Genomic DNA, 7176 nt, shown 5'->3' on the forward strand with positions numbered 1-7176 from the left:
CGTGTCTGTATGCTCACCTCTCACATAGTGCAATCTACATCCGGATACCATAAATTAGAAACCTCAAATCTATACTATTACATGCAACATGAAACCTAATCTAAGCGGAGCTCGTTCGTCTCCGTCGTGGTCATGTCCGGCGGCTGGCTGCGCTCCCTAGATTGTTGGCCCGGTACCCGACAAGGTAGAGTAGGGCATGGGACACGGGCCGGCTCAAGCGACTCAAGGCGCCGCCTTCTTCCATGCCCTATGCTTCCTCGTCGGTGTCCGGAAGCCTGGCGGTGTCGGTGGATGTGCGATTGCTGATGGATCCGTTCTGGGACGACCAACATCCACCATGACACGGTTGCGGCGCTCGGACTGCTGGCCAATCCGAGGTGCCGGAGAATGTGACTCCGCCTCCCCGACGTCCACCACCGCGAGGGCTGTTGCCGCCTCCCGCGCCCACTGCCTCGCATGCCAGGCACGCCGCGCCATGTTCTCGTCGAACGAGCACCATGGTGCGCCCTGATGCTCGGCTTTCCAATGGATGGGTTGCGCGTTCGCTAACGCGTTCGGACGCTAGACGGACCGCACCACCTTCAGTGAGCCAGCGAGTGCTCCTCTACCGCCGGATCCATGCGCCATTTGGGCAGACGCAATATATTCATGACAGAAGAAGTCCGACTGCTGCCGTGCACGTGCCGCCTTCCGTGAGCGGCGAAGCGCAAGCTAGACGGCATCTCCTCTTTGGCGCCACGTGGGATGAGCTCGGGGTCGACGGATCTGGAGGTGAAGGATTCGGATGTGCTGCCTGCCATGCCGGAGATCGTCAGAGATGAGGTCGGGTGGTGGAGGGGAGTGAAGGGGAATAGAGTGAAGTGGCTGGGTTTGGTCCGGCAAGCGGATAGGGAGGAATACATGTGGGGTCGGGTGGACCAGCATGGGCCGAGTCCGACATGGCGGGCGTGCCCCGGGACGACCGGACGCTCTCATATCCGCCCCTTATTTGAGCTGGATATGGGAGTGCCGGTCAATCCGAACATTTAAGGTGCTCGTCTGGGTAAAAATGTCGGGCAAGGTCAGTGACCGGGCGGTCCGCCCGAATATATGAGGCAGGTTTGAGAGATTCAACTGTAGATGCTCTAACTCACTAGTGCCCAGGTGACAACGATTAACAATCACACATGGGACATGGGAGGAAACTAGAACCATGCCCGGCCATCGACGGGGCTGCCGGCCGTGTGGCTGGAAGGAACCCCCGTTGCGGCAGGGCATATGCAGGGCGACGACGGGAGCCGGAGAGCAGGGGGCAGCCGACGCCCGCCGCATGCACGTCGTGATCAGCGGCTGACTCAATTAGGATGATCCTCCTGGATAATGTGGCAGCACGATGTCGATCGGGGAAAAGAATTATATGAGACCAGGTCTCACAGGCTAGTATGTGAGACCCACCCTGATGGATGCGTGGCATTTACACCCCCATTTGAAATCAAGGGAGAAGAGATTAGATGTTTTACGATTTGTGAATGCCACGTGTCATTCATCAAGGTGGGTCTCATCTGCTAGTCTGTGAGATCTGTTCTCATATAATTTTTTTCCGTCGGTCGAGGTCGCGGGTCGGATGTGGCAGACACGTAAGTCGTGCGGGATACATTATTTCGCACAATCACATGCGTGATCGTGGGTATACCGAATTTCAGACACAAGGATCTATAAGTACAATGTTTGTGCCAAACTTTTGTAGTACTGGCGCTCACGTGGTGGTGGCACACTGACATGCACCACATGCAAATCATGCTACGGTTTCGCATGATGAAACTAGCGTTTGGGTGGCATCTCTAATGACAACCATCGATGTATTGCTACTCATCCGTCCGGTTAACCCGTGGCAGACGAACAAAAAAACACACGTCTCAGCAATTTCTCCAGGCGGAAATTACCATGAAGTTAAGATAGAGAGACATTCGATGCGAGCGACCTCCACGGTAGAGGAAGACAATTGGGATGCAGTCAAAGACGAGCGACCTCCACGTTGTGATACCGAACACACATCAAGACGTGTACATAACCGATGCATCTGACGAAGCATTCGTTCCTGGATGTCTCCTACTCCCATTGTTCTCATGGTAGCATTGATCTCTAACTTTTTTTCTTTGCCGGATTGCATTGCTCTCTTCTTGCATTGTCTTTGCTAACCGTACGTGGCTACCGAACTCTTTGACAGAGAAAACATACACGCTCGATTGGTCATCCTTGTATATACGCATGAATTGTTAATACTGTATCTCGTGGTTGCTAGGATTTTATTCTGTGAGATCTTTTTGAACAGAAGGTCTTCATTTATGACCATATGCACGGCTATACAACAAGACCATGTGCCATCTTTAAATTTTATTTTTGCCCCATACTACAAATGTGCCGACTCATTCAACTCTTTGTCTCTGTCTCTCCATATCTCTATATATGTACCATGTAATGTGTCATATAAAGTAGAATGAAGGGCAATTGTGTGGTGCATATATCATTATGGCACCAACATCATAGTATGTTATATATGTGTATACCTAAATCATTTGTGGCACGATGGCATGCACAATACTAAAGCATGATATGTTTCGCATAATGAAACTAAGCATTCAACTGGCATTTCTATTAACTACCGCTAATGTACCTAAAAACTTTAAAAGTTGTGTTTGCTACTATTGTTTAGTTGCTTGTTATTTTAGAGATTTGGTCTATTCTTAAGGAGGCACAGGCAGCGACGAAATGGAGTGGTGAGGATGAGGATGGCCAAGACGAACAACAGAGGAGGACGAAGTCAGCGACCACACACATAGAGGCGCGGGGTTAGAAGGGTGAGGTGGCCAGAGGAATGGCTAAGCCACCACTATTGTTAGCAACCATCTCCAAGTCAAATGGCAAACAATGAGGTGGTGCGTTCACATGGAGAGGCGTTTGTTGGATGGGGTGGCAAGTGGATCGACATGACATAAGGACGGACAATAGTGTATGTGCCAAACTTCGCACCGATAGCGCGGTAACATGCATCGTACGTGCACATGCTAAATTTCTCATAACTAAACTTAGCATTCAACTAGCATTCCTCTTAAGCCTCGGTGGTGTCCACGGGACATGGGACGCTAGCCAGAACCATGCTAGTCTCGACTCGATCTTTGTAAAGCCCTCGTGGCAGCAATTGGGACTGTCCATCAAGAGGCAACCAACCAGCCGCTAGGTCAACTCACGCCTAGCGTTGGGGCTTGATGCAATGCATCGATCGATCGTGCCAGCAAACAACGTACGCGAATGAGTCTCGCATCAATTGGATTCAGTAAGCAGCAAGGGGATCGCTCGGATTCAGTAACCAGTGGAAAGGGATAGCTCGGGTTCAGTAGTATTGCGAGGGATCACTCGGGTTTAGTGCGTAGTGCTAGGAGTCGATCACTCGGGTTCAGTATGTAGTGCGAGGGGTCGATCACTCGGGTTCAATATGTAGTGCGAGGGATCGATCGTTCAGGTTCAGTAAGGCGAGGGATCGATCGCTCGGGTTCAGTAAGGCGAGGGATCGATATATCGGGTTCAGTAAGCGATGGGCTCGCTCAGGTTTAGTTAGCATATGGCTTGCACATGCGCGCGTACGAGAGAGAGAAACGCATAGACTGCAATTGCATCTCTCGAGCCCAACCACCCACCATATACCGGGAAATCCCTGAAAAATTCGCGACCTTACTTCTACCATGATTTTTTACATCATGGACGGCTCAAAGAATGTCATACATGTGCGACTCCGGCCCGCCCAGGACCAAAAGCCCATTTTCTGTCATATTCTTATCATACAAGTTGGAACCCACCATATCTATGATGATACGTGTTTTTGTCATAAATATCATCATAGAAGTGTCACTTCCATGACAAAAAATGTTTTCGTTCGGGTCAGAATATCACGGATGTGTCTTTTTTGTAGTGATGTCTTCCCCATGCCCGGTAGCAAGCTCACCAGATGGTCGTGAGCCTCGACTGAAGCTTCAAGGAGAGGGGAAGAGCAGCCCCCGCCTCCGCGAAGCGGCCAAGCTAGTCGGCCAGTGATGAGCCCACCAAGGATAGCTTCAATGGGAGGGGAAGAGTAGTGGCCTCCGCTTCTTCAAAGCGGGCAAGCTCACTGACTGTGCAACCAAGCAAGACAATGGCGGTGGCCTAGTTGGGACCCAAGCGGCGGTGGTCTGCCATGTTCTACTCTTCCTCGCTATCAGCGGCCGCCATGGACATGTCGGCCTCGTCGTTGTGGCGGCGGAGCACAACTGGTGTAGAGCCGGCGACGTCGGCGGTGCCATCGACAAATTCCTTCGCCACCGCAATGATCTTCGTGAACATGCCTTCTTTCTTCGCCTGCAGGACACAGAGCCACCATCGCTCGCGATAGATTTCACGGGTGGCACAGTAGGACAGGACCAACGCCTTCTACTCATCCACATCCGCCACGGTGTCCGTGCTGGCGATTTGCTCCTCTATGCGTTGGTGCTCATTGAGGAGGCGGAGGTTGTACCTCTGTTCGGCATGAACCCGTTGGAACATGGCCTCCCACTCCTCCAGCACCATGTCGATGTAGTGCGCCCGCTCCTCGCCCGTGGTGATGTTTGCATGGATCAGCATGGGCGGTGGCACAGGCTCGTTGATGGCCGCTTCTTCCCTTGGCTCATCCGCAGCGCTGGCCTACGAAGAGCTCAACGACAAGCCAACCTGTACCTGGCATGCACTAGTGCAGAATCGGGCTTTAGCACCGGTTCGTAAGGGCCTTTAGTGCCGGTTCTATAACCGGCACTAAAGGCTGGGGACTAAAGCCCCCCCCCCTTTAGTATAGGTTCGGCACGAACCGACGCTAAAGTGCCACCATGTGGCACGAGAGCCAGGCCCCGGGTACGGGTAGATCATTAGTACCGGTTGATAACACCAACCGGTACTAAATGTTTGGTGGGTTTTGGTTTTTTTATTTTTCCTTTAATTTTGTGTTTTCAATTTAATTTAGTGATTGTTTTACATTATAATGAGTTGTTAAATCATTAGGTGAAAGTACCACAGATTAGTTCGACTGGATGCATGTGAATCCTGGCAACTAAGTGATCAAGTATGGCATATACTTGATCACTCAGCTAGGATCCATCCAGTTAAAACTAATCCGCGGTTTCTTTCATAAATGATATAATAACTCATCAACATCATCATAATCATATTAATATAAAAACTCTTGCATCATATCATCACCAACAACAATATATACTAGCTAGCTAAAAATCATCGTAGTCGTCATTACCACTATTTAATCATCATAGTCATTACCGCTATATAATCACTACCAACACTAGCTTAAAGAAGAAACTTTCACTTGTACCAGAAGCAAAGATATCATTGAGTTCAACATGGTCATGATATTATAAGTGTTCATAACACCACAAAAGCAAATCACTCTTTGAGATTAAGTTCAGGACACGAAGAACACGGACATGAGAGGACAAGTACTAAGAGCATGAACTAGCTAATCACTCCTGCTACTCTCTCTCTCTCTCTCTCTCTCTCTCTCTCTCTGGTAAAATAGCATAGAACATGTATAGCTCTCCTGATTCATCATATTGGAGCATGCAGATGAATCCGTCTCCTAATCATGGGTTGCGCTTCTGATTGCTGCCCCCTAGTACTTCTCTACGATCGTTAACAATTTTGCTCCAATATTTCACTATTAAGCATTCCTCGCTTTTAGAAATCCTGAATGCACTCATATGCAATGTAGGATGTCTTGGCCGTAAGCTAACCATTGACATGTGACTTTTAGTCTCGATCCACTGAGGCACAATTGTCATCGGGAGTCCCTATTGAAGAACATCGTATAGTAATATACTTAGCAATGAAAGTTTAGCTTGAAAAATAATGTGTGCAAAAGATGCACTGAGGACAAATAGTAGAAATCATATCATCTTTCCTAAATATATGTGACCGTAGCTCAATATGATCACTATTGGTCGCACGTTTTGAGTACTAAGATTTTCAAATTCAGGAAAATAATTTCTCTTGACAGCATCATCCTCAAGCCATGAAACATAATGACTTGTCTCCTCGCAGTTTAGTTCAGCCCCAGGACAGTGGACGGTCCTGTCTACCAAGCGTCGGACATGTTTGCTTGAATGGAAATAAGCTGTCAATAAAAATTACTTGTCAACTATTTTTGAATAAACAATATCGAAGACATAAATATTGGTTGAGAAACTCACATAATGGTAGAACTGGAGGCGTCTGCACATCGACCCAGATGTCTCTATTACTTTCAATATCATCTTCCGGACAAATATCAAAGGTGATAATCATATCAGGCTCAAATGCATAAGCCTTGCATAGTGCTTGGCAAGTTTTGCATTCAAAATAGGTGTATGTGTCTACATTGTATAATTTGACGTTGAAGGTATAACCATGATCGGTCTTCAAGTAAACTTTATTTACCTCCATAGTTTTTGTTAGGACTAAAATCTATCTTATCCAAGACAAAAAAAAATTGCATGGCAGGGGATACGCTAGTAGAATACTGAAAATTTAAAATTATAAGTTGAAGCAAATGAAGCATAAATCATGCTTAATTACGAAAAAGACTTGTCATTGTGACTTACTATATCCACTTTAAAGTTCTCATCCAGCTTGATGCTGAAGCGCCTATCATCAACTAGAAAATTCATGTCGCACAAGTCGCCCTGGTCTTCGCAGTATTCACACATAATGAAATCGTGTTCGTTGTCAGACGACATTCCTATGTTCATAGGTGAAACATTAAACACTTATTAGTTCTATTAATTCAACTATTCAACTAGTTCTATTAATTTAACTAGTTCAACTAATTAACTCAACTAATTCAACTAAGCACTTACTAAAAATATACCTAAATAAAGTAGCTCAACTAATTCAACTAATTAATTCAACTAATTCAACTACTTCGACTAAACTAGTTCTATTAATTTTCTTACTAAAAATAAAGTAGCTAGTTCTATATAGTAAAATTTTAATTAGATGGTCAAATCTCATATAACTAAATTAAATATATATCTAATATATAATTTCTATCTAATTCATCTAATATTTGACATTAATATCTAACATATGTTTATATATAGGTGAAAGATTAAACACTTACAAGTTCTATTAATTCAACTAAATAAA

This window comes from Triticum dicoccoides, chromosome 7A (assembly GCF_002162155.2).
Source record: "Triticum dicoccoides isolate Atlit2015 ecotype Zavitan chromosome 7A, WEW_v2.0, whole genome shotgun sequence".
Lineage (NCBI taxonomy): Eukaryota > Viridiplantae > Streptophyta > Magnoliopsida > Poales > Poaceae > Triticum > Triticum dicoccoides.